This window comes from Rhinopithecus roxellana, chromosome 2, assembly GCF_007565055.1.
Source record: "Rhinopithecus roxellana isolate Shanxi Qingling chromosome 2, ASM756505v1, whole genome shotgun sequence".
Classification (NCBI taxonomy): Eukaryota; Metazoa; Chordata; class Mammalia; order Primates; family Cercopithecidae; genus Rhinopithecus; species Rhinopithecus roxellana.
Genome location: NC_044550.1, coordinates 134587213 through 134613783, shown reverse-complemented (window position 1 = coordinate 134613783; position 26571 = coordinate 134587213). Strand labels below are relative to the sequence as shown.

Below are 26571 nucleotides of genomic sequence, written 5' to 3'. Positions count from 1 at the left end.
TGGCTAACACGATGAAACTCTGTCTCTACTAAAAATACAAAAAACTAGCCGGGCATGGTAGCGGGCGCCTGTAGCCCCAGCTACTCCGGAGGCTGAGGCAGGAGAATGGCGTTAACTCGGGAGGCAGAGCTTGCAGTGAGCCAAGATCACACCACCCACTCCAGCCTGGGCGACAGAGTGAGACTCCATCTCAAAAAAAAAACAAAACAAAACAATTAGCTGGGTGTGATGACACATACCTGTAGTCCCAGCTACTCAGGAGGATGAGGCAGGAGAATCACTTGAACCCGGGGGGGCGGAGGTTGCAGTGAGCCGAAATCACACCACTGCACTCCAGCGTGGTGACAGAGTGAGACTCCGTTTAAAAAAAAAAAAAAAAAAAAAATTGGCCGGGCGCGGTGGCTCAAGCCTGTAATCCCAGCACTTTGGGAGGCCGAGACGGGTGGATCGCGAGGTCAGGAGATCGAGACCATCCTGGCTAACACGGCGAAACCCCGTCTCTACTAAAAAATACAAAAAACTAGCCGGGCGAGTTGGCGGGTGCCTGTAGTCCCAGCTGCTTGGGAGGCTGAGGCAGGAGAATGGCGTAAACCCGGGAGGCGGAGCTTGCAGTGAGCTGAGATCCGGCCACTGCACTCCAGCCTGGGCGACAGAGCGAGACTCCGTCTCAAAAAAAAAAAAAAAAAAAAAAAAAAATCAGATAAAGTGTGCTTCCAAAGCAGCAGCCAGGGCAAGTGTCCAGCAGCGCCAATGCGGAACACCTAGCGGTGTCCGAGCAGCAGCTCTGGCACACGAGAGGTGCATGCAGCACAGGAGGGACCATGTCTGCTGCCAACAGCAGCTCCCTGCCGGGAGTCCAGGAGACAGGGATTGTGAGTGCTGCGCAGGGAGGGGAGGAGACCCTCCTGTGGAACACGCGTTTCCCGCAGGAAGGAAGGCATTACTCAGGTCGTCACCGACACGTGTGTTGGCTTCCAAGATGCCAGCAGGGCCATTATACCAAGCTCCCATAACTGATGGGCTTCAAATAACAAAAGTTTACTCTCAGAGTTCTGGAGGCCAGAAGTCCAAAACGGAGGTATCAACAGCTGCCTCCTTCTGGAGGCTGAGGGGGAACCGGTTCCAGCCTCTCTCCAGTTTCCAGTGGCTCCAGGAGTCCTCAGCATTTCCTGGCTTGTAGCTGTACCACTGCAATCTCTGCCTCTGTCACCATGCAGCCTTCTTCCCATTGCCATAGAGTCTCTGTATCACTCTCTTCTTAGAAGGACACCAATAATTGGGTGAGAGCCCACTCTAATCATATGACTTCATCTTAATTTACATTAATTACAATAGCATCTGGCCGGGCGCGGTGGCTCACGCCTGTAATCCCAGCACTTTGGGAGGCCGAGGCAGGCAAATCACGAGGTCAGGAGATCGAGACCATCCTGGCTAACACGGTGAAATCCTGTCTCTACTAAAAATACAAAAAATTAGCTGGGTGTGGTGGCACATGCCTGTGGTCCCAGCTACTTGGGAGGCTGAGGCAGGAGAACTGCTTGAACCCAGGAGGTGGAAGTTGCAGTGAGCCGAGATCATGCCACTGCACTCCAGCTTGGGCAACAGAGTGAGACTCCATCTCAAAAAAAAAAAAAAAAATAAATTACAATAGCATCTGCAAAGACTCTATTTCTAAATAAAGTCACATTTGCAGGTATTGGGGGTGCAGACTTGAACCTAACCTCCTGGGGGATGCAATTCCACACACACAATGCCAGGCCCGTCTCCCCTTACAATAAACTGAGACATGAGGATGCAGCGCCAGTCATGAGGCATGATGGACAGCAAGTCCCTCCCGCTTGGTGGTTCTCAGAGACCAGTCTGCATGAGGGAAGTCTGGGGAAGGAGGAGTTCAGGACCAGAGGAAGCCCCTGCCGGAGCTGGGAAAGCCCAGAGATATGGAAATTGTGACGGATGGTGGTGGTGAGGATGCCGCAGGACCCCACCATGGCAGGACAGTCTTTTCGAGGGGCAATCAGAGAGGTCCCTCTAAGGCAGTGACATTGGAGCCAGGACTGAAAGCTAAACAAGAGGGGCCTGGAAAAGGAGACAAAGGCCAGGACAAGTGGGAAAACAGACCTCTGGGTTCGAGGTAGATGTAGAAGAGACGTGGGAAGTGAGAGAAACCTGGCTCCAGCTGCTGGAACTCACTGTCCCTGCCACCAACAGGTGAGGAGTGGGAGCCAGTGGAGAGGACCACAACCTGAGCTCCGGGAGGCACAGCCGGCATCGGCCATCCCTCGCCCCTACTCCAGGACCTCTCAGCACCGGCCCCTCTGAACAGGAAGCGGTCCCTCCCAAGCCCACGAGCACCGCCCTGAGCCCAGGCGATGCCTTCTCCCCACACTAAGTGGGCTCACTTCAGAGGACGGCTACAACGAACTCACTTCCACTTTTCCTGCACTAAGTCGCCGTCCTCACTCCCAAAGGCTCCTTGTAACCGCACTGTAACTCCCTTCCTTGTAACCGCACTGGTGACTTAGCCGACAACCCCAGGGGGTTCCCCTGCCTCTTCTTCCACCTCTGCACCCAGCTCAAGCCTGATCCTCAAGGTCTGGAGGGCCGCAGCAGCCTACACCCGTTCCCATCCACTGGGCAACCCTTGGCCTGACCTCAACAGAAAGCAGATCATGGCACTCTGGCCCCCAGAAACAGGCTCCTCAGCCCTTAGGACAGAGGCCAAAATCCTCACCCTGATCCCCCAACTACCCCATCGTCTCCCCTCGCTCCCGGGTTCTGGCCACACCAGTGCCCTGCAGACCCCTAGGAGGGTCAAACGCAGAGCTGGAGTTCCATGGGGTAGCAGGGACGAGCCCCCACCACAGGCCATCAAACGCAGAGCTGGAGTTCCACGGGGGCAGCAGAGCGGAGCCCCCACTCCGCTCATATGGCCGCCTCACGGGACAGTGGCAAAATGCCCTCGGCTGGCAGCTCTGGCCACTCTCATTCTCCAGGACTCCATCCTCCAAAAACACACCAAAGCAGTTTCTATTTTTCTGTGTTTTAACTCGATCCATATGGAGTCAGATACAGCATTTGTAGAGCCACGAATTAGTTTCCTATAACCAAGTATCACAAAGTGGTGGCTTACGACAGAAATGAACTAACCAGCTGTCCTTGGAGGCTGGGAGTCCAAGACCAAGATGCCAGCAGGGCCACGCCCCTCTGAAGGCTCTGGGGAGGGATGTGCTCAGGCCTCCCTCCTGGCTCTGGCGTCACTCCAATCTTCCCACCGCATTCTCCCTGTGTGTGCCTGTGTCCAAGTCTCCCCATTTTATAAGGACATCAGTCATTTTGGGGCAGGACCCACCATGCTCCAGTGTGACCCCATCTTAACTAATTACACCTGCAACAATCCTATTTCCAAGTAAGTGCACATTCTGAAGTACTGGGGGGTCGGGACTTCGATGTGTGACTTTGGGGGCAGATGTCATTCAGCCCATAACTAGCTGTATTTTATTTCCCCACGGCAACACACACAGAGTGCTGGCTCACAAACCAACACTGAACGACTCCCAAGCGTGCAGAGGCCTCACCCCTGCCACTCCACAGTGGGCACTTCCATCCCTCAGCCCTGTCCTCGGGTACTTACTACACCTACGCACACAGCCCGCAGGCCCTGCTGCTCCTGGACTGTGCCCCAGCGCACCGCTCAGAGCATCAGCTGCTGGCTTGAAGGCACGTCAGGGTGTATCTCTTTGCCAACACAGCCCCGCTCCACACCTCCCAATAGGGCTGTGTGAACCTTTTGTCAAGTCATCGCTGACATTATCTCGTCACTATAAATAGTGTTTCCAGTTAGGCCACACAGTGGGGTCTGTTCTCCAAAGTCCATAATTCCATCCTTTTTACGAATGCAAAGTTTCTGCCCAGTATAAACTCTTGCCCCAAACTCCCCAGCAGATTTATAAACCTCCTAGGAATGAGTCCTTTGGTGAAAGACATCAGGACACCTTCAGCCCTTTTGCTCCTAGTCCTGCCTTGTGCTCAGGGCTGGCAGGGGTGTGCTCTAGCCCACTCGGGGCACCCCTCACCCTCATCTTGCAGCTTCCTGAGAAGGGGGCACGTGAAGACCACACCTCTTCTCTCCTCCACTTCTGTAAGGAGCCCACTCCCAGGATGTCTGCTCAGCTTTTAGGGTCTTCTCTTGCCCCAGCTTTAGAAAATGCTTAAGGCGGCCGGGCGCGGTGGCTCAAGCCTGTAATCCCAGCACTTTGGGAGGCTGAGACGGGCGGATCACGAGGTCAGGAGATCGAGACCATCCTGGCTAACACGGTGAAACCCCGTCTCTACTAAAAAAAGAATACAAAAAACTAGCCGGGCGAGGTGGCGGGCGCCTGTGGTCCCAGCTACTTGGGAGGCTGAGGCAGGAGAATGGTGTAAACCCAGGAGGCGGAGCTTGCAGTGAGTTGAGATCCGGCCACTGCACTCCAGCCTGGGCGACAGAGCGAGACTCTGTCTCAAAAAAAAGAAAAAAGAAAATGCTTAAGGCACCTCAAGCAAGGTCTTCCTTGGTCCGGAGACCACATCCTTCCGGCCTGGCTCATGGCACACTCGGCGCTCCACCCTGGTCTGCATCTCCATCTGTTCCTGGACTCCGTGTCCAACGCTTGCTGCTGTTGCTGCTGTTCTAGGATTTGTCCCCCGCTCCTCCAACCCTTCCAATGACGTGCATATGCTTCACACGCAAGGGCTCCCTCCTCTTCTCCAAATGCCCATGTCGGGACCCATCTTCACGCTTATCTCTAAGCCTATATATACAAGGCTGCTTTTCACGGGGGGTTTTAAATTACTTTTTCTGGTCCCTGCACTCTGTATCTCAGCTCCCTCAGTCTTCCCTGCTTTTCCTGGCTTCTGCTTTCAGGCTGGAAGTTTCCTCTGATGTTGCTCATTCTGGCTCTCCATTCACACACAGAGGGAAGAACAGTGCTGCCTCACTGCAGAGGGATGCGGTGGCTGTGTCCTCCCTTCAGATGGCAAGAGAACTCACCCTGAGACCAGCCTGGCCAACACGGTGAAACCCCATCTCTACTAAAAATACAAAAATTAGCTGAGCACAGTAGCAAGTGCCTATAATCCCAGCTACTCAGGAGGCTGAGGCAGGAGAATCGCTTGAATCCGGGAGGCGAAGGTTGCAGTGAGCTGAGATTGCACCACTGCACTCCAGCCTGGGTGACAGAGGGAGACTCCATCTCAAAATAAATAAATAAATAAATAAATAAATAAATAAATAAATAAAGTTTATAGAGCTTTATTTATTAAAAAAAAAAAAAAAGACCCAGAATAGCCAACATGATATTAAAGGAGAAGAACAAAGTTGGAGGATTGACACCATCCAATTCTAAGACTTATTATAAAGTTGCTGTAATCAAGACAGTGTGTGGCCAGGCACAGTGGCTCACACCTGTAATCCCTGTGCTTTGGAAGGCTGAGAGAGGAGGATCGCTCGGACCCAGGAGTTCAAGACCAGCCTGGGCAACATAGCGAGACTCCATCTCTACATAAAATTTTAAATTTACCTGCGTGCCTATAATCCTAGCTACTTAGAAGGCAGAGGTGGGAGGATTGCTTCAGCCGGAGAGGTGGAGGATGCAGTGATCCATGATTGCACTGCTGCACTCCGACCTGGGTGACACAGCAAGACCCTGTCTCAAAAAAAAAAAAAAAAAAAAAGATAGTGTGGGACGGGCAAAAGAATAGGCAATTGGATCAATGGAACAGGCAGAATAGAGAGCCCAGATATAGAACCACATAGTCACTGATCTTTGACAAAGGAGCAATGGCAATACAATAGAGAACAGACAGTCTTTTCAACAAATGCTGCTGAAAAACTAGACATCCACAAGAAAAAAAGACATGAGACCAGGTGTGGTGGCCCATGCCTGTAATCCCAGCACTTTGGAAGCCCGAGGCGGGTGGATCACTTGAGGTCAAGAGTTTGAGACCAGCCTGGCCAAAATAGTGAAACCCCATCTCTACTAAAAATATAAAAATTAGCTGGGTGTGGTGGTGTGCACCTGTAACCCCAGCTACACAGGAGGCTGAGGCAGGAGAATCACCTGAACCCGGGAGGTGAAGGTTGCAGTGAGCTGAGATCACACCACTGCACTCCAGCCTGGGCCACAGAGCAAGATTCCATCCCCAAAAAAAAAAAAAAAAAAAAAAAAAAAAAAAAGACATGGAGTGTATGGACACCCTTCACGAAAACTAACTCAAAATGGATCACAGACCTAAAGTAAAAGGCAAAACTATAAAAATCCTAGAAGATAGATAACACAGGAGTAAAATATAGATGATTTTGGGTTTGGCGATCACTTTTCAGATACAACACTGAAAGCACGACCCATAAAAGAAAGAATTGTTAAGTTGAACTTCATTAAAATTAAAAATATCTGCTCTGCAAAAGACACTGTCAAGAGAATAAAAAACAAGTTCCAGACTGAAAGAAAATATTTGCAAAAGACTTATCTGACAAAGAACCATTATCCAAAATATAGAAAGATATTTTAAAACTCAACAATAAGAAAACAACCCCAGCCTGGTCAACGTGGTGAAACCCCATCTCTACAAAAAAACTACAAAAATTAGCCGGGCGTGGTGGCACACACCTGTAATCCCAGCTACTCGGGAGGTCGAATAGAAGAATCACTTGAACCCAGAAGCTGAGGTTGCAGTGAGCCGAGATCACGCCACTGCACTCCAGCCTGGGTGACAGAGTCAGACCATGTCTCCACAAAAGAGAAAAAAAAAAAAAAAGGCCAGGAGCAGTGGTTCATGCCTATAATCCCACTTTGGGAGGCCAAGGCAGGTGGAACAACTGAGGTCAGGAGTTCGAGACCAGCCTGGCAAATGTGGTGAAACCCCATTTCTACTAAAACCACAAAAATTAGTCGGACATGGTGGCAGGTACCTGTAATCCTAGCTACTCGGGAGGCTGAGGCAGGAGAATTCCTTGAACCCGGGAGGCAGAAGTTGCAGTGAGCCAAGATAGCACCACTGGACTCCAGCCTGGGCAACAAGAGCGAAACTCCATCTCAAAAAAAAAAAAAAAGAAAAAAGAAAGAAAGAAACCAACCCAACTAAAAAAGTGGAGCAAAGACTTTAACAGACACCTCAACCAACTGGGGCCGGATGTGGTGCTCATGCCTGTAATCCCAGCACTTTGGGAGACCGAGGCGGGTGGATCACCTGAGATCAGGAGTTCGAGACCAGGCTGGCCAACATAGCGAAACCCCGTCTCTATTAAAAATACAAAAATTAGCTGGGCACGATGGCAGGTGCTTGTAATCACAGCTCCTCGGGAGGATGAAGCAGAGGCTGCAGTGAGCCAAGATCGCAGCACTGCACTCCGGCCTGGGCAACAAGAGTGAAACTCCGTCTCAAAAAAAAAAAAAAAAAAAAAAAACCCACTACACACAAGGTACCACTCCACACCCATCAGAGTGTCCAAAATCCAGAACACTGACCACACCAAGTGCTGAGGAGGATGTGCAGCAACTGTGTACACGACCCAGCAATCCTGCTCCTTGGTATTTACCTAAAGGAACCAAAAACTTATGTCCGCACAAAACCTGCACACAGACGCCCATAGCAGCTGTATCTGTAAGTACCAAAACTTAAAAACGACCAAGATTTCCTGTAGGTAAGTGGATAAAGTGTGATACATCCAGACAGTATAATATTATTATACTAAAAATAAATGAGCTATCAAACCACCAAAAAATATAGAAGATATTTAAATGCATACCACTAAGTGAAAGAAACTAGTCTGAAATGGCTACATATTGTATGATTCCAACCATATGGCATTCTGGAAAAGGTTAACTGTAGAGACTAGTAAAAAGACAAAACAAAAAAACAGTGGCTGCCAGGGGCCAGGGGTAGACAGAGGTGAGGCACGGCACAGATTTTTAAGCCAGTGAAACTATCCTGCATGATACTATAATGGTTGACAAAGGTCATTACACATGTGTCTAAATCCATAGAGTGAACCTGAAGTCAACTATGGACTCTGGATAACAAGCATGTATCCATATAGGTTCATCAACTGTAGCAAATGCACCACTCCAGTGGGGGACGCTAGTCATGCAGGAGGCCCTGCATGTGTGGGGGCAGAAGGTATAGTGTCTAGGAACTCCATTTTTTTTTTTTTTTTGAGATGGAGTTTTGCTGTTGCTGCCCAGGCTGAAGTGCAATGGTGCGATCTCAGCTCACTGCAACCTCAGCCTCCCGGGTTCAAGTGATTCTCCCACCTCAGCCTCCCAAGCAGCTGGGATTGCAGGTGCCCATTACCACCACGTCCAGCTATTTTTTGTATTTTTTAGTAGACACGGGGTTTCACCATGTTGGCCAAGCTGCTCTTGAATTGCTGACCTCAGGTGGCCTGGCTGCCTCAGCCTCCCAAAGTGCCTGGATTACAGGTGTGAGCCACCGTGCCCTGCTGAACTCGCTATTTTTAAGTGCACTGAAACCACATGTGAAGTATTCCTTTTGCAACCCAACAAAGGAGAAGAAACTCAAATCTTTTTTTTTTTTTTTTCTTTTGAGATGAAGCCTCACTCTGTTGCCTAGGCTCACTGCAGCCTCCACCTCCCTGGCTGAAGCAATCGTCCCACCTCAGCCTCCCAAGTAGCCAGGACTACAGGTGCACACCACCATACCCGGCTAATTTTTTATGTTTTTTTTTTTTTTGTAGAAATGGGGGTCTCATTATATTGCCCAGGCTGGTCTCCAACTCTTGTGCTCAAGTGATCCTCCTGCCTCAGCCTTCCAAAATGCTGGGGTTACAGGTGTAAGCCACCAAGCCTGGCCAAGTAATTCAAACTGTAAAATGAAGATTATCATCGTAACCATTCCACTGGTGAGAACAGGCTGCACCATATCACCACATGGAAAAAGACAAACTGTGCCAAGTAATTTGTGAGGTAAAGAACACAGGTGAGCTCTAGACAGCTGCACAAAGCCCCGGGTTCAGACACCAGTTGGACCCACTCACTAGCCAGGCCAAGTAACCTCACCTGGACAAGTAACCTCACCTCTCCGGGCCTGGGTTCCCTGGAAACTGAAAATGAGAAGAAACCACCCACTTCATGAGGCTTCAAGGAATCAGATTAAACTAAATAACACATGTGACAGTTCCTGAGTCCCTGACACACATTTTTAAATTATGACCACTTACAACAAATGCTTAAAAGACTGAAGTTCGATTTTTCTTTAATATCTTTGTGGAAAATGCCAAAAGGGTTTATATAAAAATTTTTAATTTCCTTTTTTTTTTTTTTTTTTTTTGCTACCAGGCTGGAGTGCAGTGCCGCGATCTCAGCTCACTGCAACCTCCACCTCCTGGGTTCAAGTGATTCTCCCGCCTCAGCCTCCCAAGTAGCTGGGATTGCAGGCGCCCATGACCGCCACGTCCAGCTATTGTTTGTATTTTTAGTAGAGACGGGGTTTCACCGTGTTGGCCAGGATGGCCTCGATCTCCTGACCTCGTGATCTGCCCGCCTCAGCCTCCCAAAGTGCTGGGATGACAGGTGTGAGCCACCGCCCCCAGCCTTAATTTCCTTTTTTAAAAAGAAACAGGCCGGGCGCGGTGGCTCAAGCCTGTCATCCCAGCACTTTGGGAGGCTGAGGCGGGCAGATCACGAGGTCAGGAGATCGAGGCCATCCTGGCCAACACGGTGAAACCCTGTCTCTACTAAAAAATACAAAAAAATTAGCCGGGCGTGGTGGCGGGCGCCTGTAGTCCCAGCTACTCGGGAGGCTGAGGCAGGAGAATGGCGTGAACCCAGGAGGCGGAGCTTGCAGTGAGCCGAGATCCGGCCACTGCACTCCAGCCTGGACGACAGAGCGAGACTCCGTCTTAAATAAAATAAAATACCTAAGTGTTTCCTTCGTTCTTTTTTTTTTTTTTTTTTTTTTGTGAGATGGAGTCTCGCTCTGTCACCCAGGCTGGAGTGCAACGGCATGATCTCGGCTCACTGCAAGCTCCGCCTCCGGGGTTCACACCATTCTCCTGCCTCAGCCTACGGAGTAGCTGGCACCCGCCACCACGCCCGGTTAATTTTTTGTATTTTTAGTAGACGGAGTTTCACCGTATTTGCCAGGATGGTCTCGATCTCCTGACCTCGTCATCCGCCCGCCTCGGCCTCCTAAAGTGCTGGGATTACAGGCGTGAGCCATCGCCCTCAGCCTTCTTCATTCTTTTATCTACCAACTAAAAATTAGATAGAGCCTCTTCCTATTTCTGTTTCCTGTGCACACCATTTCATATGAGCAACTACCTCTATAACTAGAAAGACCTCAAAAGCATGCACAAAAAAAAAAAAGAAAGAAAAATTACTTTGGCATTTTCTCTTATATACTTCAAATAGTAACAAAAACGTTCTGTGGTCCTCACGTCCAACCTAAGTCAGGAAACATAAGGAGCCATCCAAAGGGGCGGAACCATTACCAAGGCCTCAGTGAGTGTGACCGTCAAAGTCGCAACACAGAACACAACAGAGGGACGAAGCTGCAGAACCAGGCTCTAAGTTCACGGGACAGCACGGGGAATCATCTATCAAGCCACAGCAGAGGATCAGGACTGCCAGTGCCCAGCGCACAAGGAGGACTCAAGGAGGGGGACAATGACGCCGGACGAGGGAAAACTACAACTGTCTGAAAGAACTACCACCTAGTTTTCCTGCGCTAACTAACCCAATTTAAAAAAAAGCCACTGTTTCTAAACAATGCCATTTTCCATTTTGGGGTAACATTCAAGAGCTTCAAATAAATCAAAAACGTTTCCCAGCCTTCTACCTTCGGGGAGCAAGGCTGCACTTCCCTTCTAGCACCCACTCTGATGAGGGACAAGCTCAGGCCACAGGAGAGTGTTTAAAGCAGCATCAATATGCTCAGGTTAAATTTCTTAAATATTGTGAAACGGAAGCCCATTATGTTCCTTTTTTGTGTTAAGACTAGTCAAGTGTAGTAGTGAGAAGGGGGAAAGAGTGGAACAAGGAGTTCGATCTGTAACGGACTGAACAAGCAACAGAGACAACTCACTCCCTTGGCACCCGCCACAAGCACATTCTTGAAGCCAAACTCATCCATCTTACAAAGTTCTTCGTCCTGGGAGATCATCATAGAAACATTAAGTGTGAGTCTGGTTTGAGTTTAAAACGAAAAGTGCTTTAAAGTTATAGAAGCTTAGCTTCAAAGAAGAGGCACCAAGGATGGCGTGCGAAAACTCACGAGGCCACTTAACACGGGCTGCGTGGGAAACAGGGGCTCCGCGACTGCGCTCAGATTAAGGGAAAAGGACCCCCCTCTAGGGTCCGGCAGCAGCGGGCGGGCACCGGCGCCTTCTCCACACGGGAGAATCTCGGCGATTTACACCCTCCAGGCTACGCAGAAAAAGCGGCTTTGGAATCCGCCGCAAGTCCCCTCCTCGGGTCGTCGGGTAAGTCTGGCCTCCCGCTTACGGGTCCCCTTCGGGACGCCCCAAGGCCCCGTTTACCGCGGCGACTCCCCGCCTCTCGCGCCACCGAACCACGGCGCGGAGCTACCAGGCCGGGCCTCGCCTCGTGCGGCGAAGTCGCTCCGACGGGCGGCGCGGACGGCTGGGGCTCGGAGCGCAGGGCCGCGCGCCCACGACCGCCCGCGCCCTCCACGTGCTGCGGGCAACGGTCGGAGCCGGTGCGCCGAGGCATGGACGGCGTGTACAAGAGGGGAGGTGGCGGCGGCGCGCTCCGCCCAGGCTCGGTACCTGAGCGCGGCCGCGGGGCGGCGGAGCGAGAAGACAGCCGGCCGCCCAGGCCCCGCTCGCTCAGGGCGACGCGCCTCAGCCGCGGCGGAACAAAACCGCGGCCGCCGCCCCGCCCCCTCCGGCCGCCCTCATTGGCCGCCCGCGCCCCGCCGCCGCCGCGAACCCGTCAGCCACCGCCTTCTCCACGCCGGCCCTCAGCCGCGCCGCGCTGCGCCGACGGAGGGGGCGGGGCCTCCAGGCGTCCAGCCTCCGCACCGCCCACCGAGGCCGGAGCGCGTCCTGTGCGCCGGTTTGGCCCCGTCCCCGGGTCGACGCCCCGCCCCCTGCGCGCGTGCGTGCCCGGCGCTCAGCTGCGTTCTCCAGGCGGAGAAGGGAAGACTGGTGGCGGCGGCGACCTGAGGCGGCGGGGAAGGACGCACAGCGGGGAGGGCCCGGCCGGCACTAGCCGTGGCTCAGGCGGTGGCCCATCCCGGAGCGCGCAGTCTCGGAGCCCGAGGCTCGCCGCCACCGCCTTCCCGCCTGCCGTCTGCCCGCTGTGTAGCCGTGGGCAGGTCACTCGCCCTCTCGGGTCGCACTTTTCTGCACCGGCACAGTGTGAATTAGGCCTTCGCTTATAGGCGCCCGGGGGGACCGTGCTGCAGGGCTCCTTCTGGCGATAGGCGGGGTTGGGGCCTAGTTCCGTCTGACCACAGCAGGCCCAGGGAGACTGGGCTCTTGAGGGTCCCTGGTGATGAGCACCCTGCAGAGGAGAGGGTAGCGGGCAGCGGGAGGAGGCCGTGCCCCGCTCTCGCAGTCTCCAGCAGCAAACTCCCAGGAAGGGGGTCCCTGCCTCCCTCTCCAGCCTCTTTTGCTGGGGGTCAGGTGTGTCCTGGGTGAGATGAGCCACCTGACCCAGGGCGGGCCTCTGACGGCCAGGTGTGCTGGCCCTGGGCTGTGTGGATATCCGCCGACTCTGGAGATTCCACTGAGGTAGGGTGAGATTTGTTTCAGACCAGATGGTTTCTCAAAGGTGCAAGAGAAAAATGCTCCCCACCGTTGGAGAGGGGTCCCTGGGGTGGGAGGGGCCTGAGGGACCCTGCAGGCCAGTGCCTCCCCGTGTGCGTTCCCCAAGCCCTGAGGGTTCGGTGGGGGTGGTGAGAAGGGGTAGTCTAACGGGAGAAAGAGCTACCTGTGTCCTTTGGCCACGGTGGGGCTCGATGGCCGGGTCCCACAGTGGACACTGAGGCAGACAGATGCATGGAGGCCGACTGGTTCTGGGAATAGGCTTAGGTGAGGCCACGCAGCACCCCTGGGGCTGGATGTTGGGGGAGGCATCGGGGCTCCCAGGGGTCAGGCTGGGGCCTCCAACACGTTCTGGGCCTGGTAAGGCTAGTCCTGTGCAGGCTGTGAAGCCAGGCCAGCTGACACCAGGATGGGCTGGAAAGAGCCTCACCTGTCTGGAAGAGCGGGAGTCCCAGCGGGGCTGGAGCAGGCGTCCAGGCCGTTCTCTGCTGGGGTCCGGTGATCGCCACCTGCAACAGTTAGGTTGTGCTGACCAGGTTACCCAAGGACAAGTTGTCTTTGTGACCTGGACCAGAGCAGAAAGTGGCCAGAACAGGATGAGGGCAACTGTGCCCGGGGCGAGGCTCTGCCCATGGCAGCCCCTCCTGAGCTTGATTTCCGTCCTGGCCCCTCTGGACCGGAGACAACCACCTCAAATCACAAAGGTCAAAGCTGTGTGACTGATTCAGTTATATTACCCACCCCTCTCAGCCCTTATTTGGGTAATTATTAAGGGCTTTTTGTGGATTAAGAAATAGAGTCGACTGGACGCGGTGACTCATGCCTGTAATCCTAGCACTTTGGGAGGCTGAGGCGGATGGATCACCTGAGGTCAGGAGTTCAAGATCAGCCTGGCCAACATGGGGAAACCCGGTCTCTGCTAAAATTACAAAAATTAGCCAGGCGTGGTGGCGGTCACCTGTAATCCCAGCTACTTGAGAGGCTGAGGCAGAAGAATCGCTTGAACCTGGGGGGCGGAGGTTGCAGTAAGCCGAGATCACGTCACTCCAGCCTGGGCGAAAGAGCGAAACTCTCTCAAAAAAAAAAAAAAGAAATAGAGTCTGTGCCCCTTTAAAGTAATGTCCCATTTGACTTGATGATCTCCAGTAAAACCGAAAAGCATTTCAAAGCCCTCCTACAGGGCAGGTTGCAGGGAAACACTTGCAGGCCAGAGATGGTTGCTGGATCTCAGAGCTCAGACTCCTCCCTCATGTGGGAGGAGTCGGATCAGAGCCATGTTTCAGGCTGCTGTGGGGCAGTTGACCTGTGTTGGCTGAGGGCCCGTCATCACAGTGCCGTGTTATCTAGCCCTTGCTGTGGACTAGCCCATGGGAAGGTGTTGGAATCCTCCCCATTTTACAGATAAGGAAGCTGAGCCTCAGAACAAAGGGATTTGTCCCACCATAGTGACAGTCTGTGGCTTTGCCACCACCCTCTCTCCTGATGGCCCTCTGGGAATGCTCCCATCCAGGAGAAGCCGCCTTGTCTTGGGTCCATGGTGGCCTGGTGCTGATGAAGCCCTGAAGGGAAGGGCGGGGCTGGCCTGGTGCCCACACCTTTCTGGTGCTGCACGGCTCTTCTGAGCAGGTTCCCTGGAGCCACTGGGATGGGGCTGGCTTGGGTAGCAGGGACCCTAGGACGGGCCTGACTAAGTCTCCTTTGCCTGACTGTGGGACTGAAGAAACACTGTCACAAAAGGTCACATGCTGGATGATTCCATTTACATGCAATGTCCGGAATTGGCAAATAACAAGTGGATTAGCGGGTCTGGGAGGAATGAGGAGCAACTTCCTGCTGGGTACTGGGTCTCCTTTTGAGGTGATGAAAATGTTTTGAAACTAGATAGAGGGAGTGGCCGCACAACATTGTGAATGTATTAATGCCACTGAGTTGTATGTTTTAAGTACTTTATTTTATATGAATTTCACCTCCATAAAAACTTAACAAGGGTGGCTCACGCCTGTAATCCCAGCACTTTGGGAGACTGAGGCAGGTGGATCATGGGGTCAGGAGTTCGAGACCAGCCTGGCCAAGATGGTGAAACCCTGTCTCTACTAAAAATACAATAATTAGCCGGGCGTGGTGGTGGGCGCCTGTAATCCCAGCTACTCCAGAGGCTGAGGCAGGAAAATCTCTTGAACCCAGGAGGCAGAGGTTGCAGTGAGCGGAAATGGTGCCACTGCACTCTAGCCTGGGTGACAGATCAAGATTCCATCTCAAAAAAAAAAAAAAAAAAACTAACAAAAGGATCTGGAAGCCATCTTGGCAAAGATTTGACAAAACTGGTTATGTGTGCATAGGCTTTATGTTATTTTCCATACTCTTCTGTACACCTCATGTATCTTTCACAATTTAAAAAAATTAAAGGCAAGGTGGCTCACACCTATATACTTTTTTTTTTTTTTTTTTTTTTGAGATGGAGTCTTGCTGTGTGGCCCAGACTGGAGTGGAGTGCAGTGGCGCGATCTTGGCTCACTGCAAGCTCCGCCTCCCAGGTTCACGCCATTCTCCTGCCTCAGCCTCCCAAGTAGCTGGGACTACAGGCGCCCACCACCACGCCCAGCTAATTTTTTGTATTTTTAGTAGAGACAGGATTTCCCTGTATTAACCAGGATGGTCTCGATCTCCTGACCTTGTGATCCGCCAGCCTCGGCCTCCCAAAGTGCTGGGATTACAGGCGTGAGCCACCATGCCCGGACCTTATTGATTTTTTTAATCTACTTGTTCTATCAGTTACTGAGGGAGCAGTGTTGAAATCTCCAAATATGATTCTGGATTTGTCTATTTTTCATCTGACTTATATCAGCCTTTTATTTTGTGTGTTATTAACCTGTGTTATCAAGTGTGTACCCATTTTGGATTGCTAATCTTTCTGCAGAAATGACACCTTTATCACTAGGAAATTGCTTTCTCCCTACTAACATTTCTTGTTCTGAAACCTGCTTTGTCTAATATTAATATACCATATACCCACTCAAGCATTCTTTTCATTATGTTAATGCAGTGTATCTTTTTCTAGCCTTATACTTTGAACCTATATATGCCTTTATGTTGAAAATGGGTTTCATGTTGACAGCATGGGTCTTACTTTTTTTTTTTTTGAGACGGAGTCTCACTCTGTCGCCCAGGCTGGAGTGCAGTGGTGCGATCTCGGCTCACTGCAAGCTCCGCCTCCCGGGCTCATACCATTCTCCTGCCTCAGCCTCCCAAGTAGCTGGGACTACAGGTGCCCGCCACCACGCCCGGCTATTTTGTATTTTTAGTAGAGACGGGGTTTCACCTTGTTAGCCAGGACGGTCTTGATCTCCTGACCTCGTGATCCGCCCACCTTGGCCTCCCAAAGTGCTGGGATTACAGGCGTGAACCACTGCGCCCGGCCAGTCTTACTTTTTTATCCAGTCTGACGGTCTCTGACTCTTATTAGAGTACTTAGACCATCTATATTTAATGTGATTATCAGTATAGTTGATTATTTGCCACCTTGCTTTTTTCTATTTTTCTATGTATTGTATCTGTTCTTTCTCACTTGTTTACTTGTTTCCACTGTTCTGGAGTAATCGTTTTGGTTTGGTTTTTTTGAGACGTGGTCTCACTCTGTCACCCAAGCTGGAGTGCACTGGTGCATTCTCGGCTCACTGCAACCTCTGCTTCCAAGGTTCAAATGATTCTTGTGCCTCAGCCTCCTTAGTAGCTGGGATTACAGGTGTGTGCCACCATAGCTGGCTTTTTTTTTGGGAGGCGGGCGGATCTCGAGGTCAGGAGATTGAGACCATCCTGGCTAACACGGTGAAACCCTGTCTCTACTAAAAATACAAAAAATTAGCCAGGCGTGGTGGCAGGCACCTGTAGTCCCAGCTACTCCGGAGGCTGAGGCAGGAGAATGGCGGGAACCCGGGAGGCGGAGCTTGCAGTGAGCCAAGATCGCGTGACTGCACTCCAGCTGGGGCGACAGAGCAAGACTCCGTCTCAAAAAAAAAAAAAAAAAAAAAAAATTTAAGGTCGGGCGCACTGGCTCACGCCTGTGATCGCAGCACTTTAGGAGGCCAAGGCGGGTAGATGAGGAGGTCAGGAGATTGAGACCATCTTGGCTTACATGGTGAAACCCCGTCTCTACTAAAAACACAAAAAAAATTAGCTGGGCATGCTGGCGGGTGCCTGTAGTCCCAGCTACTCGGGAGACTGAGGTAGGAGAATGGTGTGAACCTGGGAGGCGGAGCTTGCAATGAGCCGAGATCATGCCACTGCACTCCAGCCTGGGCGACAGAGCAAGACTCCATCTCAAAAAAAAAAAAAGTACTGGAGATAGGTAGTGATAATGGTTATACAACAATGTAAGTGTACATAATGCCACTGAACTGTGCGCTTTAAAATTATAAGATAGCTGGGTGCAGTGGCACGTGCCTGTAGTCAGTGAGACCTGTCTCAAAAAAAAAAAAATTATAAAGATACAAGTCCTGGCCGGGCGCGGTGGCTCAAGCCTGTAATCCCAGTACTTTGCAAGGCCGAGACGGGTGGATCACGAGGTCAGGAGATCGAGACCATCCTGGCTAACACGGTGAAACCCTGTCTCTACTAAAAAATACAAAAGTCTAGCCGGGCAAGGTGGCGGGCACCTGTAGTCCCAGCTACTCGGGAGGCTGAGGCAGGAGAATGGCGTAAACCCGGGAGGCGGAGCTTGCAGTGAGCTGAGATTCGGCCACTGCACTCCAGCCCGGGCGACAGAGCGAGACTCCGTCTCAAAAAAAAAAAAAAAGATACAAGTCCTCAGTTGGATATGTGGTTTACACCAGCGGTCCCCAACTTTTTTGGCACCAGAGACTGGTTTCATGGGAGACAGTTTTTCCACGGACAGAGTGGGGATGGATTCAGGATGAAACTGTTCCACCTCAGATCATCAAACATTAGCTGGGTTCTCATAAGGACCAGATCCCTCATATGCGCACTTCACAGTAGGGCTCACGCTGCTGTGAGAATCTCATGCTGCTGATGATCTGACAGGAGGCGGAGCTCAGACGGTAATGCTATCTCACCTCCTGCTGTGCGACCTGGTTCCTAACAGGCCGCAGACTGGTACCAGTCCCCAGCCCAAGGGTTGGGCACCTGTGGCTTTACACATATTCTCCCCTAATCTGTAACTTGTCTTTTCATTTTTTATTTATTTATTTATTTTGAGACGGAGTGTCGCTCTGTCCCCAGGCTGGAGTGCAGTGGCGATACCTCGGCTCACTGCAAGCTCCGCCTCCCAGGTTCAAGCCATTCTGCTGCCTCAGCCTCCCCACCAGCTGGGACTACAGGTGGCCACCACCACACCTGGCTAATTTTTTTGTATTTTTAGTAGAGATGGGGTTTCACCTGTCTCTGTTAGCCAGAATGGTCTCAATCTCCTGACCTCGTGATCCGCCCTCCTCGGCCTCCCAAAGTGCTGGTTATAGGCGTGAGCCACCATGCCCGGCCCTTTTCATTGTTTTAACAGGGTATTTGGTAGAACAAAAGTTTTTATTTATTTATTTATTTTTGAGACAGGGTCTCACTCCGTCACCCAGGATGGGTTGCACTGGTGTGATCACAGTTCACTGCAGCCTCAAACTCCTGAGCTCAAGGGATCCTCCCACCTCAGCCTCCAGAGTAGCTGGGACTACAGGTCTGTGCCACCATGCCCAGCTAATTTTTATTTTATTTATTTATTTATTTTTGAGAACAACTTTCACTTTTGTTGCCCAGGCTGGAGTGCAATGGTGCGATCTTGGCTCACCGCAACCTCTGCCTCCCAGCTTCAAGCAATTCTCCTGCCTCAGCCTCCCAAGTAGCTGGGATTACAGGCGTGCACCACCACGCCCGGCTAATTTTGCATACAGATGGGGTTTCTCCATGTTGGTCAGACTGGTGTCAAACTCTCGACCTCAGGTGATCTACCCACCTCTGCCTCTCAAAGTCCTAGGATTACAGGTGTGAGCCACCATGCCCAACCAGGCTAATTTTATTTTTATGTTTTATTTATTTTTGTTTTTAGATGGAGTTTCGGTCTTGTTGTCCTGGCTGGAGTGCAATGGCACAACCTTGGCTCACTGCAACCTCTACCTCCCGGGTTCAAGCAATTCTCCTGCCTCAGCCTCCCCAGTAGCTGGGATTACAAGCATGCACCACCACACCCAGCTAATTTTGTATTTTTAGTAGAGACAGGGTTTCTCCATGTTGGTCAGGCTGGTCTCAAACTCCGACCTCAGGTGATCTGCCTACCTCAGCCTCCCACCAAAGTGCTGGGATTACAGGTGTGAGCCACTGTGCCTGGCCCAAGAATTGACATCTTTATTGAGTCTTTCAATCCATGAACATGTTACATTTCTCCACATATTAGATCTTTATTTCATCAGTGTTGTGCACTTTTCAGCATACAGATCCCATACATGTTTTGTTAGATTTGAAACTAAGTATTCTAGTTTAAATAAATAGATATATAATTTTTTTTTGAGGTAGAGTCTCACTTTGTTGCCCAGGCTGGAGTGTAGTGGCACAATCTAGGCTCACTGCAACCTCCACCTCCCGAGTTCAAGCAATTCTCGTGCCTCAGCCTCCCGAGTAGCTGGGACTACAGGCGCCTGCCACCACACCCTGCTAATTTTTTGTATTTTTAGTAGAGATGGGGTTTCACTGCATTACCCAGGATGGTCTCGATCTCCTGACCTAGTGATCTGCCCACCTCGGCCTCCCAAAGTGCTGGGATTACAGGCGTGAGCCACCGTGCCCGGCCTTTTGTTTTTGTTTTTTGAGGCAGAGTCTCACTTTGTTGCCCAGGCTGGAGTGTAGTGGCACAATCTAGGCTCATTGCAACCTCCACCTCCCGGGTTCAAGCAGTTCTCATGCCTCAGCCTCCTAAGTAGCTGAGACTACAGGTGCACGCCACCACACCCGGATAATTTTTGTATTTTTAGTAGAGGTGGGGTTTCACCATGTTGGCCAGACTGGTCTCAAACTCCTGACCTCAAGTGATCCATCTGCCTCGGCCTCCCAAAGTGCTGGGATTGAAGGTGTGAGCTACCACACCCGGCCTAAAAAAGATATTTTTAGGCATGGCATCCTGCTCTGCAGTCTGTTTTCTCTTATAGTCATGCTGCATAGGATTTGACCAGGACATTTTTCTACTCACATTTCTTAACCTTTAGGACCATATGCGTCTCAGGAAAGTGTCCACCTTCCCCAAGTTCCCTCTCCTTTGCGTTTGTAAAGCTTCTTAGACACTGGGCTGTCTGTCCCTCTCGCCCCTTTGGTTCCACTCAGCACTGGGCCCACTTAGGCCAGCAGCCACATGCTGAAGCTTGAAAGTGGATCATCCTGGTGGTCATTTCAGGGACCTCCCAAGATTTGGATGGCTCCAGCCCATGTGTCTTCCTCCCATGGCCCTCACTCACCCTATGGAGAGGGCAAAGGCACGGCTGCTCCTCTCACACCAGCCTGAGGGGCTTCCAGAGACGTGGACAGCTCCTCTGGGCTCCCCTGTTCTTAGGGCCTCAGCCTCTGGGTCACCGCCTCCCTCTACTCCGCCAGTTTCCGCTGCCACACAGGCCATGGGGCTGTCAAGGGTTTGCTCCACCACTTGCATCTGGGTTTTGTGAAAATATCTTGTCACATGGCTTGGTCATAATTGTCCACGAGAGCCTGGGCTTGCCACCCTGCCTGTTTTTCTTTGGGGATTTGGAGAGAGCTAGAAGCTGGTGCCCCGCCTAGATCCCTGGGTTTGGGTGAGCTTTGGTCGTCAGGCTGACAGCAGCACAGTTAGACTGGATGGGGCCAGGCACGGAGCAGGCCCACTCTGTGCATTCCAAGTACCTGCCCACCCCTGAGCAGGGCTGTCCGCTTGCAGCTGGATTGACAGGTTTGAGACCAAGGAGAGGATTAGGCCAGGGCATATCTTGGAGTTTCTGGGGTGAGGAGTCCTGGCAGGAGAGATAAGCAGCGCCCCAGACGGGCCCTCCCCGGCTCCAGGCTCGATGGCAGAGAAGGCCCACCCTGTCCCACGGAGTCAAGGGCTGCTGTCCCCCTCCCCTCAAAGAGCTTGAGGGGCCCTCCAAAGGCTGGAATCAGGAAGCAGTGAGATTTCAGGAGGCCAAGGTGCTGGGCAGCAGCACAAGGGCCTCTGTGGGAGGCAGGCTTCTAAGAGGCCCTCCAGCAATCCACCTCCTAGGATTCACGCCCTGGTGTAATCCCCGCCCCCAACAGCAGCCTGACTTGCTTCTAACCAACAGCAGAGACAGGCCATTGCCACCAAATCAGGCTACACAAGGCCAGGACTCCCTCATGCTCACACCCTCCTGTGCCCTCTGCTCAGGATGATGACACAGCTGCCATGTGGAGAAGCCCACCTAGCCAGAAACCGAGGGCCCACTTAGGCTAGCAGCCACATGCACAAGCTTCAGAGTGGGTCCTCCTGGCCCGGCCTTGAGATGAGGGCTTGGCCTCAGCCAGCAGCTTGAGTGCAGCCTGTGAGAGTTGGAAGGAGGACCCTCCTAACCCACACCCAGGTTCCTGGCCCCCAGAAACTGAGGTAGTAAAGACCGTTTCATATGCCACTAAGCTTTGGGGTGATTTGTTACGCAGCGTTAATGACTCACGTGGGCTCCTGCTGCCTGCCTGCATCCGTGGCAGGCCTCTGCCTCGGCACTTCTGCCCAAGGGGTGGGGGTGCCTCTGGAAACTCAGTCTGCCTTTTCTCTGAAGACATAGCCAGTGCTATCAGCCGTCACACCTGGAAACCCCTCTCAAAACCGCATCTGGGGCCACCACCAGGGGATGCTGCATGCCCCCATGTTCATGTTCACAATGAGGACTGGGTTCCAGAGGCCTGGCAGGGGGTGACCGGGATCCCCTTGGGCAGAGCTGTCCCCTCTCAGCCTCCACGAAGCAGTGCGGATGCCCCCATGAACATCATGCTTCCTAAGTGCCTGCTGTTGTTATCCTTGCCTGAAGACCTCAGCCTATTAGTGCAGCCTGAGGAATTAAGGGATGAGTGGGGCCCTCAGCAACAACAGCTACTGTTGTCTTGCATTATTATTATTATGTGGTTGGCATCCCACCCCCACTCGTTTAGCCCCTAGAGCCATCCTCTGCAGTAGATGCTATTATACACGTTTCACAGACGGAACATGAAGGCCAAGTCATGCAGCTATGAAGCAGCAGAACTGGGATGAGATGACAGGTCTGCATTCCACACACCACCACAGGGAAAGTGCCAGGCCAGGCAGCAGGAGCCACGAATATCCTACACAGCATCTTTGTTGGAACCTCAGCTATAGAGTCTGAGAGTGGCTTTTCCTGAAAACGTTACGCAGTGTGTTTGTTACCAACTGGCTTGGGTTGCATCTGCACATTAAAATGCAAACAAGGCCGGGCGCGGTGGCTCAAGCCTGTAATCCCAGCACTTTGGGAGGCCGAGACGGGCAGATCACGAGGTCAGGAGATCGAGACCATCCTGGCTAACACGGTGAAACCCCGTCTCTACTAAAAATACAAAAACTAGCCAGGCGAGGTGGCAGGCACCTGTAGTCCCAGCTACTCAGGAGGCTGAGGCAGGAGAATGGCGTAAACCTGGGAAGCGGAGCTTGCAGTGAGCTGAGATCCGGCCACTGCACTCCAGTCCGGGCGACAGAGCGAGACTCCGCCTCAAAAAAAAAAAAAAAAAAAAAGCAAACAGAGCACAAAGAAAAACAAACCAAGTTTTTTTGTTTTTGTTTTTGTTTTTTTTTAGGCAGGGTCGCCCTGGCTGGAGTTCAGTGATATGATCCCAGCTCACGACAACCTCTGCTTCCCAGGTTCAAGTGACTCTCACGCCTCAGCCTCCTGAGTAGCTAGGACTACAGGCATGCATCACCATATCTGGCTAATTTTTGCATTTTTAGTAGAGATGAGGTTTCCCCATGTTGGCCAGGCTGGTCTTGAACTCCTGGCCTCAAGTGATCCACCTGCCTCAGCTTCCCAGAGTGTTGGGATTACAGGTGTGAGCCACCGCACCCAGCCAAGATCCTTAAATGTACAATTATATGCTGACAGGTGATCAAATAGGCATGCTTCTCCCTGCGAACCAACCAAGGTTCAAAGTAGAAGCCAACACGCCAGCGTGCCAGGCACCTTCAGTTTGCCAGGTACTGAAATGTGACTTCACCTAGCGGACCTTTCAAATTTGCCTCTGTGGAAAACAAACCATCCTGCAACACAGCCAGGCGCGGTGGCTCACGCCTGTAACTCCAGCACTTTGGGAGGCCGAGACGGGTGGATCACTTGAGGTCAGGAGTTCGAGACCAGCCTGGCCAACATGGTGAAACCCCGTCTCTACGAAAAATACAAAGTTAGCCAGGTGTGGTGGCGGGCCCCTATAATCCCAGCTATTCAGGAGGCTGAGGCAGGAGAACTGCTTGAACCCAGGAGGCGGAGGCTGCAGTGAGCTGAGATCGAGTGACTGCACTTGAGCCTGGATGACAGAGCAAGACTCTGTCTCAAAAAATAAATTAGGGCGGGGCGCGGTGGCTCATGCCTGTAGTCTCAGCACTTTGGGAAGCCGAGGCAGGTGGATCATGAGGTCAGGAGTTCGAGACCAGCCTGGCCAACGTGGTGAAACCCTGTCTCTCCAAAAAACAAATACAAAAATTACCCGGGCGTGGTAGCGTGCACCTGTAATCCCAACTACTTGGGAGGTTACGGCAGGAGAATCACTTGCAACCAGAAGGCAGGGCCGGGCGCGGTGGCTCAAGCCTGTAATCCCAGCACTTTGGGAGGCCGAGATGGGCGGATCACGAGGTCAGGAGATCGAGACCATTCTGGCTAACACGGTGAAACCCCATCTCTACTAAAAAATACAAAAAACTAGCCGGGCGACGTGGCGGGCGCCTGTAGTCCCAGCTACTCGGGAGGCTGAGGCAGGAGAATGGCGTAAACCCAGGAGGTGGAGCTTGCAGTGAGCTGAGATCCGGCCACCGCACTCCAGCCTGGGCCACAGAGCGAGACTCCGTCTCAAAAAAAAAAAAGAAAAAAAAAAAAAGAAACCAGAAGGCAGAAGTTGCTTGCAGTGAGCCGAGATTGCGCCACTGCACTCCAGCCTGGGCGAAAGAGTGAAATTCTGTATCAAAAATAACAATAATTAATTAAATAAAATAAAATATCCTGAAACCCAGTTAATCATAAGAGCCATCCTCACGGGTCCAGAAAGCCAAAAGTGGCTGGACCTTGGGCTCAGCAGAGGCTGCTGACTCCTGGGAGACTCCATTGACATCTTCCTCCCACAGGGACGGAGGAGTCAGCAACTTGGTGGCAGAACTGATAAAAAAGAGAACCCAAAGGACAGGTTCCTGACAGGCCAGCAGGAAGTAAGAACAGCTTCATAATACATGGAAAAAGTCAGTCAGGGGATGTGGGATGACAGCCCTGATAAGCTGACCCCAGCTGTGTGTGGAAAGACAAGAAAATGACTGACTGATGGGGATGAGATAGCAAGCAATCAGTGTGGGATTGTGAAGAATTAATCATGCTGGGCAAACTTAATTTAGTTCTGATGCTTGGTTCGATGTAGAAGAGTCAAGAATAAAGACAACTCAATCCAAGCCCATTGGTTATTTGTAACACTCATACAGAAAATACTAGATAATGTTGGCTGGGCACGGTGACTCACACCCACAATCCCAGCACTTTGGGAGGCTGAGGCAGGCAGATCACCAAGTCAGGAGTTCGAGACCAGCCTGGCCAATGTGGCAAAACCCCATCTCTACTAAAAATACAAAAATTAGCCGGGCGTGGTGGCAGGCACCTGTAGTCCCAGCTACTCAGGAGGCTGAGGCAGGAGAATCACTTGAACCCAGGAGGCGGAGGTTGCAGTGAGCCGAGATTGCACAATGCACTCCAGCCTAGGCGACAGAGTGAGACTCTGTCTCAAAAAAAAAAAAAAAAAGAAAGGCCGGGCGCGGTGGCTCAAGCCTGTAATCCCAGCACTTTGGGAGGCCGAGACGGGCGGATCACGAGGTCAGGAGATCGAGACCATCCTGGCTAACACGGTGAAACCCCGTCTCTACTAAAAATACAAAAAACTAGCCGGGCGTGGTGGCGGGCGCCTGTAGTCCCAGCTACTCGGGAGGCTGAGGCAGGAGAATGGCGGGAACCCGGGAGATGGAGCTTGCAGTGAGCCGAGATTGCGCCACTGCACTCCAGCCTGGGCAACAGAGCGAGACTCCGTCTCAAAAAAAAAAAAAAAAAAAAAAAAAAAAAAAAAAGAAAGAAAATACTAGATTATGTTAACAGCAGTTAAGAGAGGCAAGAACTAAAGTCTGAAAATTTATTTCCTCAGTGCTTAAGAGCATTCCAAGAATTTTGGCCGGGCGTAGTGGCTCACGCCTGTAATCCCAGCACTTTGGGAGGCCAAGGTGGGTGGATCACCTGAGGTCTGGAGTTTGAGACCAGCCTGACCAACATGGTGAAACCCTGTTTTGTATTTTGTCTCTACTAAAATACAAAACTAGCCAGGCGTGGTGGCAGGTGCCTGTAATCCCAGCTACTCAGGAGACTGAGGCAAGAGAATCGCTTGAACCCGGGAGGTGGAGGTGTAGTGAGCCGAGATCACACTCCAGCCTGGGCAAGAGCAAAACTCCATCTCAAAAAACAAAATAACAAAAAGAGCATTTCAAAATTGCAAATGTGAAGCAAAACCTAGTAGTCCGGGGTATTCTTCTACAACAGGAATCACACCCTTGCCCAAGACTCCTGGCTGCCCACTATACTTAAGCACAGCTGCTGCCTTTCTCACAGCACCCTCCCCTGACCCTATGCCTCTCCCCTGCTCCAGCAGTCAGCTCACTACACTCCACCCTCTGGCCACAACTCATTTACAATCCTCCAAAACCAAGACACGCTCATCGCCTGCCAAGGCCTCCAAGTTTCACCCCGCCACAGCATCAACCCAAAGCCCAGAATCTCATCTGAATCTGTTCCCTTGTGGAGGAGGCTCCTGACAGCTCCTGTGTTGAGCCCTTTTCCATGTAAAGACTGTCCCTGGCCCCCACCACACACACACACACGCACATCCCCAATAAACAGTGGGGACAGACCTAGGACACCTGCTGCAGATGCTCCCAGGAGTCCCTGGCGCACAGCAAGTCTGAAATCCCGCTAGGCACACATCACCTGGCAGTCCCCTGACTAGGCCAGCCTCAGTCCTCCAGGCTCCTGGCTCCACCCACTTCCTTTTCACGAAAGGCAGCCTGTGTTTGCAGCTGGAGAGTTTTATCTTCCTACTTCCCGCTGGTACAACTAGAGAGTCCATGGCCTCTTGTATTGCCTGGCCCTTTCAGTCCAGCCTGGCAGCAGCTTCCGCCCATGTAATTCTGTGATACCAGGGTTCATTTCATTAGAAGCCACAACCGCAGGGCTTTTCAGAATAGCACCATCTTGGGCTCCTGCAGAGGAGCAAGAAGCCTTATTGCGGGAAAGAAAGGTTCTAATAGTTGGTCACAGTGGCTCACACCTGTCATCCTAGCACCTTGGGAGGCCGAGGAGGGTGGATCACCTGAGGTCAGCAGTTCGAGACCAGCTTGGCCAACATGGCAAAACCCCGTCTCTACTAAAACTACAATTAGCCAGGTGTGGTGGCTCACACCTGTAATCCCAGTTACTCAGGAGGCTGAGGCAGGACTGCTTGAGCCGAGGTGGAGGTCGCAGTGCACTGATACTGCGCCACTGCACTCGTGTGGGAGACAAAGCAAGACTCCGTCTCAA

The 26571-nt window shown here is 51.9% G+C and overlaps 1 protein-coding gene across 5 annotated transcripts in view; it reads right to left on the bottom strand.

Annotated features, from left to right (window-relative positions):
• Positions 1–11965, bottom strand: part of FAM53A (family with sequence similarity 53 member A) — a 36813-nt gene extending 24848 nt beyond the window's left edge. The window contains exon 1 of one of the 5 annotated variants that reach the window (XM_030924274.1): positions 11949–11965. The gene's annotated coding sequence lies outside the window, so the exon portion shown is untranslated. Of the gene's footprint in view, positions 1–239; positions 290–11271; positions 11698–11785; positions 11881–11948 lie in introns of those variants that run through there. The other 4 variants (XM_030924273.1, XM_030924272.1, XM_030924279.1 and 1 more) reach the window with 4 other exon arrangements.
• Positions 11966–26571: the final 14606 nt, after the last annotated feature.